Genomic DNA, 15,358 nt, shown 5'->3' with positions numbered 1-15,358 from the left:
GAGCTCAGCCCTCAAAGCCCAGGGGAGCAGGGCCCAGTCTCTGATGTGCGTAAGCAGCACACAGCAGCGCTGTCTGCCTGCCCTCTGTGTGCAAAGACCGCCAGCCCCACTGCAGATGGTGCTGGGACTGGGGCTGCCTGGGGGTCTGTGGGAGACGACTTGGGAGAGGACTGTCTGCCCGCAGTTGCCAGCAGCACAGTTGTCTGTCCTCTCCAATGGACATCGTTCCCTGCAGGCAGGGATGCTGCAGTGCTGTAGCACAGGCAGGCAGTGCCCTGCTGGAACCCAGCCCTGCAGCACCCTGCAGTACAAGCAGTGATGGGGTCCACTGAGGTTTCCCACCTGCAGTGACTCTCATGGAGTATTTGGGCACACGGCAGCTGGCGCTCAGACTTGCAAGCACCCTCAGGCACATCCAAGGGAATCTGGCTTCCAGGCCCGTCTGGGAATCTGAAATTACACACATATATAAATACACACAGACACAGACAGGCTGCCTAAGCCAGAGTGGAACAGGCCTGGGACCGCAGCACGGTGGTGGGGCAGGCTGCCCTGATGCTGCTATGGGGTCACCTATTGCCATGGTGCATGCATGTTAGGTAACATTTCTTCTCAGAAAGAGTGGTGGTGAACTGAAGCAGGCTGAGGTGGTGGGGTCACCCTGGAGGTGCTCCAGAACCATGGAGATGTGACACTGCGGGATGCAGTCAGAGGGCATGGTAGAGTGGGTTGGGATTGGACTGGGGGATCGTAGAGGTCTTTTCCAACCATAATGATTCTATGATTCTTCTATAGTGTCAGTGGCGCCTCGGGGGATGAGCCCAGATTTGCATGCTTGGCTTGTAAAGCACTTAAGGAGTCTTCGGGGATCAAAGTCACTACAACATGATAAAAAATAAGCAACAGGAACCTGGAGTGCCAGCAGAGAAAAGAATGGATTTTCTTTTCTTCCAGCGATGTGCTAATCTAGGAAAAACAACCTGAAACATCCGTGCTCATGGGAAGAGGGATTTTTTTTTTTGCTGGTTTCAGCTTTTCCATTCACCTTGAAACAAAACATTTTGCATTTCTTTCTCCACAGCAGGTTTCAGGAGCCTCATGTTTTACCTTCTCATCATCTCTAACCCGTCCTTCCCTTTCAGTTTTGAAACCAAACCATTTTTAAAGCCGTTTGCTTCGTGTTTTGCTTTTTTAAAAGAGCCAAAGCACAATGGCTTATTGCAGGCTCTCCCTCCCAGCAGTGCTTAGCCACCGTTTGCAGTGATCCAGGAGTGAACCCACAGGAACAAACCAGAAGTGCCTGCAGGTCCATGTGTCACGGTGGCCAATGGATGGACCCAGTGGTGCTCCCTAGAGCTCAGCCCTTGGGAGGAGCTGTGCCCAGCATCACTGTGGGCCGTGCTCTGCCCCACACGGGGTGTGCACGTACCTCTGCACAAGCTCTGCCAGGATGATGGTGACAACTCAACCAGCAGTTCAGCAGACAGCAGAGGGGTGGAGGGGTTTCCATGTTCCTGGGCAGCTATTAACGCTGCCGGTCTGAAAGAGCTTTTTAATTGACTCCAGTTATCCTTTTTTAATGCCGTAATTAAAAGAGCTAATTCAACACACAGAGATTTAAAAAAAATAATAATACTAACAAGCAAGTCCAGCAAGGTATTTGCAGTGCACAGCAGTACCCTAGCAATCAAAGGGAGGAATCAGGTCTTAAAAGGGAGCTTTAGAAAAGAAGAGAGATTATTACTTCTGCTCTGTGCAAAGCACTGAAGCCCTCCACCCCTTCCCGGGCACCTGAGCACCCTGAGCACACAGCTGGGGGCCCCCAGGATAGCCACCCCCGGTGCTCATTAGCTACCCACCTGGCAGGGCACCAGCCACTCTTCTTTATCTTTGCTGCTCTGTGAGCTGGATCATTTCTTTCTCTCAGTTAGCGGGTGATTAAAGCAGATGGATGGAGCAGAAGAAAAGCGTTTCGAGAAGGGCCAGCATCTCAGATCAGCAATTTTCTTGGCCATAAAGATGGGGAGGAAGAAAAAAAAATAAAAACGAATAGAATAAACTTCTCTCTCTCCTTCGCTGAAATTTACAGCGTGGTTCTATTGCAGTTTAACCAGGTGAGAGCAGGGGCTGACTGCCAGCACTGCTCATCAGGTGACCACGGGCTGTGTCACAGATAGATGCTTCTCACTTTTTAATAAGGATAAATACAAAGCTTTGTAAAACAGTGTATAAAACCAGGAAGAGATGTGCTTAGGGCACGGAGGGGAGGCTGCTCGTCAGGAGCTGCCCAGCTCCTCATGGCCTTCCCATTTCTATCAGGCTTTATCACCACTCCATTTTTCTGCTCTGTTCCCAATAACTGCCCTCCTCTCTTATCTCTCCTTCAGTCAATCGTAGACTTTCTCCCCTTTTCCTCCTTATCACTCTCTCCCTGCTGCCATTCCTCTGCCTGTGCTCTCCTCACTCTCCATGGTCTCCTCTCATCACACACCTGCCCCAGCACTCCCTCCAGTGGGTCCCATCCTGCTCCCTGTGCATGCAGGGGATGCTCCACATCCTTCTTGTGCTGGGGGCCCCAGGCCTGGATGCAGTACTCCAAATGGGGCCTCACAAGGGCAAAACAGGGGGACAATCCCCTCCCTCTCCGCTGCCACTGCTCTGTTGATGCAGCCCAGGATGCTGTTGGCCTTCCAGGCTGCAGGAGCACACTGCTAGATCACCTTCAGTTTTTGTACGCCAGTGCCATCATTCCATCATAGAAAGCCATCAGATGGGTCAGGCACAATCTGCCCTTGGTTAAGCCACACTAGATGCCTCGGGTCACCTCCTCATCCCTCACGTGCCTTAACATCTCTTTCAGGATGATCTTCTCCATGATCTTCCCAGTCTGTAGTTATTCAGGTCTCCCCTTCTTAAAAATGGGAGTGATGGGCTCCCCCATCCTGCCCCATCCCCTGCTCCCACCTCACCATTCCTCACTATCTACATGCCCCCCAGCCCTGCCCAGCTCTCTGCCAGGCCGTGCCTTGTGCCCGGTGGCACCCGACTGCAGGATGGCACATTAGTGTCCCACACATGTGGGATGAGCAGCCTGGAGGAGGTGGGGGCTGCAGCCCTGTTCCACCCTGAAGTCCAGCTCCTCCAGACCCCAGCACCAGGCCTATGGCTTCCCTCTCTTTTTTCTGGGTCCCTATCTGCTTGCTTATGACAGATTTACTGCAATTCTACTGCTTTATGATTAAAAGCCATAAATTTTACTGGGCCTTTTTCTTATTTTCCATAATCTTCAGGATTCAAGGCAATCAAATTTTAACCGGAAAGCATGGGCTGTGCAGTTAGGTCCCACTGTAATGGGGAACGGTTCATTTCCCAATCCACCTTCATTACCGAGGTACTAAAGAAATATTGCCCTGTGAAGGGGATTTTTCCTCTTCCCCTTTCAAACAATGCACTCAGCTGAGCCAAGGACCAGAGGAGCAGTGTGAACCTCAACAAAGTACAGCGTTCCCCCCCGTTGCACATGAGGTTTGCAGACTGTTTCCTGGTGGACTTAGGCAGTGCTGGGGGTCTCTGGGTACAGGATGGTGGCCATGGGTCCCATCAGCAAGCAGCTCTGGAGACTTCATCATGTGCCTGTTACAATCCAGGTAATGAGACATTTTGGTCAAATGAGCTAATTTATTCCAGTGGTACTTTAATAACAAAATCAATAAAACTACACTTCCCAGCAGGGCTTTTTCATATGCTAAAGCTGCAGCGTAGAGCCTGGATATTCTAAATTCTCTCCCCGAAATAAAGTGCAAAGTTTAGAAGACAGATGACACCATTTGCAGCACTAGCAGGATAATGCCCTTATAAATCCAGTGCCACCTGGGCACTTTGGAGCTGTCACACACTGCATGTGGTGGCCACACATCCCAGTGACGTTCAAAAGCAGCAGCTCAGAGCAGACAAGACATTGTCCTTCCCCCTGTCTTCCCACCTCACCATCCCCCCATGAACCCCACACTGCTGTACCACCACTCCCCATACCCAGCCATGCTGACGTCCCCCAATGGTTTCCCCTCCCCTCCTCATCCCTCCAGCTTGTGCTTCCTGAGCCTATCAGTGCTCCCCAGCCCTGAGAGCTGCAAAACCAATTAGCTCACTACAAAGGCTGAGAAATAATTAGGGACTCCACCGAAAGCACAAAACTAGGGCATCTCGCCTTAAATAACTGCCAGGAAGTGTCTCACTGCACTGACGATACCCTGCAATTGCCTCAAGCAGCTGATCAGCCTGCTTGCTGTCCCTCAGCTCCCAGGCCAGCCATAACCACTGGAGGTGTCTTGGCCTCCAGCTCATCCCTCCCACAGGTGCATGTGCTTTGCTGCTCCCAGGCACTGTAGCAGGCAGGAAACCCCAGTGCAGATGTGGGCACTGCTGGTTTGGGCACTACCATCCAGAGGACCTCCAGCTCTGGTTCTCAATGAGGGAGCAGCAGGGGAAAGCAAGCACTGAGCACAATAAATATTTTGCAAGAAAAACAGTTCCCTGCATCTTTTCTTATCCACTTGCCTCCAGGATATTACAGCAGTTGTCTCCCCGTGCAGCACTACTGCACCCATCCCATCTCATCCCATTCCACCCTATCCCACTCCACCCTATAGCATCCCATAGCATCCCACATCATCCCATCCCATTGCATCCCATCACACCACATCCTATTCCATCACATCCCATTGCATTCCATCACACCACATCCTATTCCATCACATCCCATTGCATTCCATCACATCACATCCTATTCCATCACATCCCACCACACTCCACCACCTCCCCTCCCATCCCATCCCACTCCACTCCATCCCATTTTATCCAATCCCATCACATACCACTACACCCCACCACCTCCCATTTCATCTTATCCTATCCCACGCCACCCCACCCCACCCCATCCCATCCCATCCCATCCCACCCCACCCCACCCCACCCCATCCCACCCCACCCCACCCCACCCCATCCCATCCCACCCCACCCCATCCCATCCTATCCCATCCCATCCCTCCACACCCCACAACCTCCCATCCCACCCCATCCCACCCCACCCCACCCCACCCCATCCCATCCCATCCCACCCCATCTCATCTCCTCTTGCAGGAGAAGGAGCACAGAGCAGATGCCTCTGACATTCCCTGTGCTCCATCTCCCTGCTGCTGCAACAATCCTCCTCCAGCCATTGTCTGCTCCTGAAGTTTTGACACTTATTAATGCTATTTAATAACAACCTGACACTCAGCCCTGCATCTCACTCAGCCCTGTGACAGCGCCTGATGTCCCCAGCCATTTGTGGAGGAGCCCTGCAGAAAAGTCTCTGCAGCTCCTGCATCCTCCAAGCCTGGCCTGACTTGCACCAGCACTGGTTTCTTCCTGAGCCCAGCATGGAAGCAGAGCACCCTCCTGCCCTCAGCCCACCCCTGCTGGCATTGCTGTGCTGAGAGCACTGGCAGACAAAATATGGAAGGACGTGCTCTCAACATGGGGACAGACAGCAAAGGCCCTCAGGGAGACTGCACTTGTCACCGTAACCCCTGCCCTCAGAGGCTTTATGCCCTTATAGGTCTGGGTTTTTTCCCAGTGTGGCACTAACAAGTCCAAATCCAGACTCAGCTCCTTCTCACTGGCCCAAAGCAGTGAGAGATCAGGTGCCCATCACCCACAGGAGGTTCCCTTACCTTATCCAAGGACATAGGCTCGGGGAAGATGAAGAACTCCATCCTTCCTTGGATCAGGGCTGGGGAAGGTCTGCACCCTGGAAGGGCCACGCTGAGTCACTCAGGCATGGCCATGGCAGAGGGAAGGCCCAGGCAAGTACTCTAATAACATAACTCTAATAGCCCTCCTGCACCACCCAACCAGCCTCAGGCAAACCGAGGTGAGAGACTTTCTAAGCCACGCTGTCTCTGCGGCATTTTCTGATTAGTCCTTAACAAACCTTTCTTCCTTGAAGTCATTTGATTGCATTTTTTAATCTACTTATGCCCCTGGCCTGCAGCAGCAGCAGCAGCAGCAGCGCGTGCCACCCTCAATGTCTGCACAGAGTTTGCTTTATATCAGCCGCCCAGCCCCACTTCTCAAATCCAACCCTGCATGGCTGCACTGGTACCCCATGGAGGGCTCTGTGAGCAGCTCAGCCCCACACCTTCTCCAGCAGTGGAACCGTTTCCCTTCTTGGTGCTACATAGAGAGCTAAGAGCAGGGTGCTGCCAGTCCATGCACCCAGAGCTGCCGGTGAGTCCACACTGCTGGAACCCCAGCAATGGCCACCACAGCATCTCCCAGGGAGCAGAAGTGTGATGAGGAAGAAGAGACACATGAGATCACCTCAGGTGAACACATTGCCCTGCCCGGTGACCTGCAGCCTGGAGGATCCGGCTCTGGTGCCTTCGAAGGGGACAGATGGCTGTTCTGAAAGAACAGAGGGGGTGTAGATCTGTGCACAACCAGGAGATTCCTCCTGGCACCAGGCCCTCACAGATGGATGCTCCAGGAAGCAAGCAGATACAGCTTTATCCTGCAGCACAAGCACGGCTTTCTTTTCTTCAAACACACACCTAATCATTGGGAAGATCTCTGCCTCAGAACTATCTTTTTGATAAAACTAATCACAGGCTTAAATTACAGATAACTACCCGATACTAGGAGAACAGCCTGAGAAGGAGGAGAGGGGTAGTTTAACCGTGCTCGTTTTCCTTGCTTTTCTATAGCACACGTCTTGGGCTATTGAACTGTAGAGCTCACAAAGCTTCATTTTGACAACTCTCCTTCCTTCACAATGTGGCTTCCACCAGTGTTTCCCCGGTTCCTTTCCCCGTTGTGCTTCTGTTGGCTGTATTACTGCAGCAGTCGCTGTATCTCCAGCCCGGAGTGGGAAGCGGGCAGGCAAAGAGCTGTATCAGCACACACAAAGGAATAAACCCATTGCTGAATAGGCTGGACCCAAAGGTTGGCTGCTCAGCCAGCAGGAGAGCTTTGGCTTTGCCTTCATCCCCTGCACGATCCAGGCTCGCAAACACACGCTGCCTTCCTCTGCTCTGTGGGGAACAATGGCTTTGATCAACAGAAGATTGCCGAGTTAATTGTAATGATATTCTAATAAAGCTGGGGAGATTAATTACGGCTCTTTATCAGAGCTGGCCCTTCGCCAAGGGTTTGCAAAATTGTTTTCCTCTGTTTCTTGTCATTTGAATTTAGGAGAAGAAAGGAGGAAGGTGGGTGCCTTTTTTTTTCCCCGGCAATCAGGATGGTGGCCTTGTGCCCCAGTCACGCTCACTGCTCACTGCATTTGAGCAGGGAAATGGGAAGGGGGGGGGGAGTGCAGCAAGAAAGCAAATGGAGAGCGACAGAGCAAACCAATTAGACATGATGCAGCACAATTACACTCCCAGTCAATAAGTGGCTTGGTGCAGAGAAGTACAAAGGAAGGCGGTGACAGCACATGGAGCAGACATCACTCCACATGGGGCACATTACATCCTTCTAGGACAAGGGGGGGGCAAAACGCATTTAGGGCTCACAGCAGCGGCACCAACACTGAGCAGGATGAAGGAAGCTCTTTCCAGAAAAGCTTTGCAGCCTTGCTTGTCACTCTGCTGTAGAAAGCAGGTGTCCAGAGACAGCCAGAGCCCTGCTAAGTGGCCTTGGGGCGCGTGAGGCTCAGACCTTCCTGTTTTCCTTGACAAATTGCTGTTCCTTTCAGGGAAGATTTAGCAGTTGCCCAGGCAGGTGAGAGACAGAGCTGCAGAGGGATGATCCAGGCTGAAGGCAGCAGATAACCAGGCAGAGCTGCCAGCTCACTCTCCAGGGAGAGCAGGCGATGAGGCCCTTCGTGCAGCGGGTGTATATGGGGTGTGCTGAGGAGAGAGACAATCCAGGGAAGGAAATGTGCTCCTCACCCAGCAGAAAGCAAGCTCTGGATTAAAATAATGCCTCTCACTTTCAAGCAGCACCGGAATGCTTCCTACAGATGGGTCAGGGCTTGCTGCTGTGAGGAGGACAAATGGCACCATCTCATCCACAGCCTCCAGCTCTCCAAGGGAAACCCTGGAGACACGCAGCTGCTCCAGGTGTGTTTGGCTGAATGGGATGACGACACATTGCTACGGCTTGGGAAGCACGAAGGCATGGTGGGAGTCTAGATTCAACTGCAGGTTATTACTCCTGTCAAACAGAACACCCCCCTACACACACAGACACGGCCCAGAATAGCTGCTTCCAGCTTGCTCTCTATCTCCTGCGCTCTTCCCAAGTGTAACCAAAAGGCACAAGGCTGCATGACTTTGGAACTGGGCAGAACAGTGCTTTGGCAGCAAGCTCAGCAGAAAGGGTGTTGTGACACCAGGGGAAAGCAGCTCCGGGGCCACTCTGTGCAGAAGTTTGTGCATCAGAGACATCCTCGTGCAGGAGCAGCCCCGATGGCCCCGCTTTGCTCACAGCAGAGGAGCTGGCACGCAGCACGGCGCTTTCTGCTGACCCCCTCCACTGCCAAGTACAAGGCACAACATTCATCTCCGGTTGTTGAAACACAGCCTGAGTTGGGTGGCACACAGCCACGCTGCTGTCTACCATGAAAGCAGTGCGGGCCAAGTTCGGCCAGGGTGTGAATGAAAGGGAGAGGATGCATACAGAGCATCCAGATGCATTCGTATGGGCTCAGCACTTCATAAAGGCATGGAAAACCCTGAGTTAGTTAGAAGGGACTCAGAAGGGCCATCGAAACCAACCGAATATCAGACCAAAATTTGCCACAAGCGTTCAGGGAGCACCAAGCTGTGCACATAGCATGGCCACCTGCTGCCTCCCAAAGCACCACAGGTCCATTTCTCCTGCTGAAGGACCAGACCAGGGGCACAACATCCACAGGGTGTGAAAACAGAAAGCAAAACAGGGTAAAAATAGGGTCTGTGTTTGTTCTGTCACTCCGGTAACAATGTTCATTAGGGTTTTCAATGACCCATGAAACTATCTAGCATCCTAAATGTTTGCTGCAACTAAGAGGAAAAAATGCTGATGGAAATACTTTTCTCCTGGAGTATGACAGGAACTATTTTTCATTTCGGCTTTTGTAAAGACTATCGAGTTTGGCAAAATGTTGTTTCAGGGGTAAAATAACCGGGGTGGGGAAGGGGGGGGGGGAGGGAAAGTTTCCAAACCATTTGAAAGCCCTGCAGTTTTCAGATAGGGAAACGCTGATTTTCCCATGTCAGAATGAATTCTTATGCCGTAAACACAAACAGAACTAAAGAAGGAAGGGAGCATCTACCAAGAAGGTCCAGGCTGGGAAACAAAGTGCTGCATCCAGCCCAGGAAGATGCGCCCTTCCACAAGGATCCTGTTGGCCAGAAGTGATCTCCGGTGCTCCTTAGGAAGGAGGGGTGCTTCCAGCTGCCTGTGTCAGGTCGCAGGGCTGCCAGCCCCCCCCCAGCACCACATCCCATAAATAAAAGCCTCGCAGCCGCCTCTTGTGTTCATTTCACAGGCGGCTGCTCTGCTGACAGGTTTCGCACGCCGCTACCGTGTCTTGTCAGCTTTATACGCTCAGGCCAACGCCGGCTCACCAGCTCCGATGTATATACATAAAAATAAATGGCTCAGAAACCCCAATAAAGTGACAGATAACATAATGGGAGCTGGCTTCAGAAAATAAGCTTGTTTATGGAACCTCCGTGCCTCCAAACCTGATTTATGCTGCACGGGCTCTCTGTGAGGGTTTGGGAGGAGGGCTCGCTCCTGCTCACTCCCACGGGTGCAGGGACAGCTGCCGGCTAGGAGCTGCCTTAGGGCTGTGCCCTCAGCCTTCCAGCAGCACTGTGCTGCTCATCCTGCCTTCCTCCAGCCACCCCGGCCTCAGGGAAGGCTCTCCCCACGCTCACCAAGCCCTCCTCGCACCCCTTCTTGTATTTGCTGTCTGCAAGCTGGAGGGAGCCGTGAAGAGCTGAGGGGCTAGAGCAGCCAGCAGAGCACATAAAGCAAAGCAGACGGTGCCTACATGTGGGCTTCAAAGAGGAGAGCTCCTGATGGCACGAGCAGGTTCTCCTCACAGCTCCTTTGCTCTGGGCTGCAGATGGTCCTTATTCAATCTCTTGCTAGAAGAGCTTCCTTGCAAACAGGGATAATCCTTCATTTGATGTTGGCTCCCTTGGATATTGCTGTTCACAGCAAGCATTGCAATTTGTGTTTATTTTTGCCAAGCCATGTTTATTCTTGAGCCGCTTTGATTGTTACAGCGAAGGCTGGGATGGCTCTTTCAGTCAAAGCGTCTGTTTCCAGGGGGCTAATAATGAGAGACTGTCAATCTGGAGACACAAGGGAAAAAATCGCAGCACCTCCTCTCGTGGCAAACAATCAGCTGCTGCCAGACCCCACGCTTCGTCCGTCTCAATCTCTGCTGTGCGGCTGGGAGGTCCTCAGCTCCATCTCGTGCGGACGTGCCAGCAGGATGTCTGCCCCAGCACCTCTTCTGCAGAGCACAGAGGCTCCCAGGGGAAGGCTGATGCCTGCAGGGTGTGCGTGCTGCGAGCTGCTGGTGCTCAGACCTACCCATGCACAGCAGACCCCACGTGGGTCTGCTAGACGGGCTGTGCAGGAGCTGGGCACACCAGCAGCTTCCCGTTCCCATCTCCAGGCCTCGGTCCCATGAAGATGTTATCCAACCTTGCCTTGTGCTGCCATGGGGCTCAGCTCTAAGGAGAGCTGTGGGGGAGGTTTCCTCTCAAATTAAATAATTAAAATGTTTTTTTTTTTCCCCCTTCTAAATAATTCCAATCCTTTTTTCCCCCCCAGCAGACCAGTGGCAATGAATATTTAATACATTCCTTGCTTCACTGCATCCAGCGCATTGCCATTTTAGAAATCATTTCATTCTGTGTATTTGTCTTCTTTTAATTACGGTCACCCGGCACCAAACACTTCCATAACACCCAATGGTGAGGGCACAGGGCTGGCTGTGCTGCTGCAGGTCACACTGGTGGTTCAAAGGCACCAGGCTGACACCCAGCATGCACATCCACTTGTTTCCCTCTCAGCTCCTTTGGATGTTGTGGGCTGTGAGATGCCCAGTGGCAGAAGCAGCAGCAAGTGCCTGAGCCCTGTGGCAAGGCAGGCCAGTCGTGCACAGAGAGCTCTGCAATCTGTGGCTGAAGGACTTCCTGATTCAGGCATCCTATCTATCGTCTAAAAGCCCTCTATGGATTTTTGTTGCTGTTCTTGTTGTTCTTCCAGGAATTTCTCTAATTACAAGGATAGCCCAATCACCTCTTAACTGTTCTCTGCCCTGCCTTCCTGCATGGCAGTACCAATGCCCTCAGTGCCTGCAGGCAGAGCTGGGAGCACAGTGAGTACTCTGTGATGCTGGCAGCAATGGGAAAGCCCCAGCAGGCTCCCAGCCACCACGGGCCGGCAGAGAGAGGGTTACCATCTCCCAGCCAGCCTGGTGAATGGTATTAGCAAAAATGAATAGAAATACTGCATGAGGCTAATAAGATCTGAGGGGAGCTCCTTAGACAAGCTGATTTCCAAATTGGACTGACTTTAACCTCACATAAATAAAAATGAATGCTGATAAAATATGGTGGAAAAATCCATAAGGGCAGATGAAGGCACTGATGCGTTTTTATCTCCCTTCTTGCACTTGCGGTGGGGTCCAGGGTCCACGTGCTTCCCCAGGGCTCCATGGCCCTGGCCATTCTCCAGCTTAGCCCAGGTGGCACAGCAGGTCTGCAATGGCAAGAGATGTCCTAGAACGTCCCTCAGACTCCAGCAAGGCTTAGGGCTGCCTGTGCAAAACAGGCCCAGGTGGGAAGGCTGCCTGCGCCCTCAGTTCCAAGTATGATGGAGCACACGTGCATGGGCAGAGGTGCTCACTGGCACCACGTTGTACAAAGCCTGTGCACAGCTGTGTGGGAAGGATGCTCTCTGGTACCCAGACACATCCACACACTGAGCGCCAAATTCAGCTCCAATTCACACCTGCTCCCATGAAGCAGGACTGCGGGATGGCCACGCATGCCCAGAGCCACGAGGGTCTCACCAGCATTAGGCAACTACTGCTAGAAAGCCCTGCCCCAAGGAGGCTGTGGATGCCCCATCCCTGCAGGCATTCAAGGCCAGGCTGGATGTGGCTCTGGGCAGCTTGGTCTGGTGGTTGGCAACCCTGCACACAGCAGGGGGTTGAAATGAGATGAGCACTGTGATCCTTTTCAACCCAGGCTGTTCTATGATTCTATGAAGAACTTGAGGCTCAGCAGAAGCTGGGAAGGAGCAGCAGGAGGAAGCAGGGATGCCCGGCAGACAGGCGATTCACACAGCTGCATTTTAACCATCAGCACCAACTCAACAGGTGCCGGCAGTGAAGGAGGAGGGCAGGGTGTGAATAGGACAGACACTGCTAGCAAGGTGTGAAGGAGGACAGAACTTCTCACAGGGTGTTTCTAGGAGCTCCTCCCCTGACATGAGGCCCTGGGGCAGAAGCAGAGCTGCACGCTCCAGTGGGTGACTGACAGTGAGGAACCACGCATGGAGGGACGGCGAGGTTAACAGGAGGGGAAGCTGTGAAGGGTCTGAGAGCTGAGACAGGTAACTGCTGTTTGCCAGCAGGAACCAGCAGCGGCGAGGAAAGCACGGGTGACACTGGAGAAATGACAGGTAAGGAAAATGAGCCTCGCAGCAGAGCTCTGAACAAGCAGAAGTGGGAGAAGATTGCATTTGTCAAGGCCAAAGAAAAGGATGTTACAGGAACTGAGCCGTGAGACGATGACACTCCGGAGGAGTCTGAGCAGTCCCTTAGCAACCTGGCACATGGGGACGGCAGCAGCCACGCACAGCCCGCGTGTGATGGAGCCCAAATGTTTATGGGGCAGTGGATTTATAAGTGAAGGGAAACAGCTGTTTGGAGCAGGGATAAATCTGAGCCTGAAGTGAGCAAAGCCTGAGATGAGAGGTAGCGGCCTCAAGCTGTGCTGGGAGAGTTTCACGTGGGATGTTAGGAAGCCTTTCTTTTCAGACAGAGTGGTGATGCAGTGGCACAGCTGCCCAGAGAGGGGCTGCAATCTGCATCCTGGAGGTGCTGAAGAGCTGTGGAGATGAGGCACTGAGGGACGTGGTTGGTGGGCACAGAGGGATGGGTTGCACTGGATGATCTTAGAGGGCTTTTTCAACCTTCAAGATTCTATGATTCAAAGAGGGATGGGACCAGGGAGCTGGGTAAGCTGAGATGCTTACAGATGCACTGTGTGCCGTGTGCTCCTAGCAAATAACACAGTGCACAGCTCTGAATCCATACAAGACTGCAAGCAGGAACCAACCGCACACAACACATGCAGCCTAAAGACCCCTTCTGTCTGGCTGCCTGGAGCTGCAGGATGCGGGCTCGGTGCAAAGGGCAGCACGAGAGCACCACAGGACACAGTGTGCACCCAATCACCTTCCCAACGCTTTGCCCCATTGGAAAGGAACCAGCATGATGCAAAACCCCACAAGCAGGTTCTCCTCGCAGGGACCATCATGGCCATGCCTGAATCAGAGGTTGAGGACAAGGGAAGAAGCCTCTGTCTGTCTCCAAACATCAGGCTGCTGCTGTGTGTTTGGGCTGCATGCTACCCGCATGCTGCAGGGCTGGGATGTGCTGAAGGGCCCTCAGGGCATCCCAGCAGCTCCAGGCAGCCAGATGTCCAGGGTAGAACAGGACTAAGGTGAGAGAAATTGCTCATACAAGAGACTTCCAACCCAGTGCAGGTTTCATATCAACTCAGAGACACGCAGGTCAAAGTCAAGATGAATTTCAGGGGGAAATAAAAGTGAAAATGAGTATTTCTGACCCGTGTGTTTTTTTCTTCCCCCTTCTTTTCACTCAGGAAGCAGGAAGGCATGCACAAACAAGAAGCAAAATGAATTGACCCCAACCAAATGAAATAGATTTTCACGGTTTGTTTCTTCCTCAGGGTGTGTGTGAGGGGAAAGGGATCACTGTCAGCCTCCTAGAGATACTTTTAAGCTGTTCTACTTCATACACCCCACTGAAAAACTCAATTCCAACCAAGCCCTAATTGCAGCTCTGAGGTACCCCTTCCTTCCCTCGCGTGGTGCCATCCTGGGTTAGAATTGCTGTTTTCCTATTGCTTTCTTAAGGGGGGTTGCCCACGCCCAGAGACCATCCCAGACTGATTCCCTACAGCACAGCTCCTCGGGGAAAGGGTTGTTACAGATGTGAGCAACTCCACACGCGTGCACAAGAAACGGTGCGGGGTTGAAAGAAGAACAAGAAATAATGAATCCCCCTGCACTCACTAAGTCCAAACAAATAGACTGGAGTGGGAGCCTGATTTGCATTAGTTTGATTGAAGATGTAATTTGCTGCTGAATAAATGTGGTTGCATCCAAATCAAACCTTTAGTCCCTCAGACGTTATAAGTCTTTCCTTCCTTCCCTGAGGGTTCGCCAACCTTTAAGGCTGACCGAGGATGATGTATTACAAGAGGGAACGGCCTTAAGAGAAGGGCAAGTTTGGAATAGATATAAGGAAAGCCTTCTCATAAGGAAGAAAGGGATCTGAAGCGCTCTCCCTGGGAAGGACCCCCAGAACCGACCACGTCTGTGTCCCTGTGTGTGAGCTGTAGCCCAGCACAGCTGCAGCTTCCCACCACAGAGCAGCCCTGGGAGCGACGTGCTCACAGCCTCAATTTATGGAAGGGAAATCCATCACGAGGCATGAAAGCCTTTCATCCAGGGCAATTTGCTGCAGGACTTATAACCCGAGGTGCTTGTGAGCCAAGCGGCAGGCAGGACTGGCGAGGAGGAGAGCTGAGAGAGGGGTCTGTGGGCAGAGGAGGCAACGGCCCCTCCTGGTTGTGATGGAGGGAAGGGGCAGAGCCGGCAGGCGTCCACAGTGCCATTTGTAACCCGGAGCCATCACTCAGAAATAGGGACCACAGTGCAGGGAGAGCCGAGGCCAGAGGAAGGGAGAAAGGGAGAGATTGATTATCCCATAAATCAATGGCCGGGCACTGATTACAAAATAAACCACCAGGGCAAAGGTCAAGTGCTGTGTTATATCACCCAGCCTGTGAGATTTATTCCCTGTTCGGGCGCTCAGTCCCCCCCCACCATCTATCACGGGGAGCTCAGTTCAGCTGGACACGGCCAGGCCCAGCCTGCAGGCAGCAGCACGAGGCTGAGATCCAGCAGCCACAGCCAGGCAGGGCTGACATCCATCCCGTAGGGCCCACATGCCCCCCAAGGACCCCCGCTTCAGGTTGGCCATGGGTGCCTGTGTCATTTGGTGCTGGGCTCCAGGCAATGCTGATGCCCTGAGTGGACAGGCAGC

This window comes from Excalfactoria chinensis, chromosome 10, assembly GCF_039878825.1.
Source record: "Excalfactoria chinensis isolate bCotChi1 chromosome 10, bCotChi1.hap2, whole genome shotgun sequence".
NCBI classification, from domain to species: Eukaryota; Metazoa; Chordata; class Aves; order Galliformes; family Phasianidae; genus Excalfactoria; species Excalfactoria chinensis.
This window is presented reverse-complemented; position numbering follows the sequence as displayed.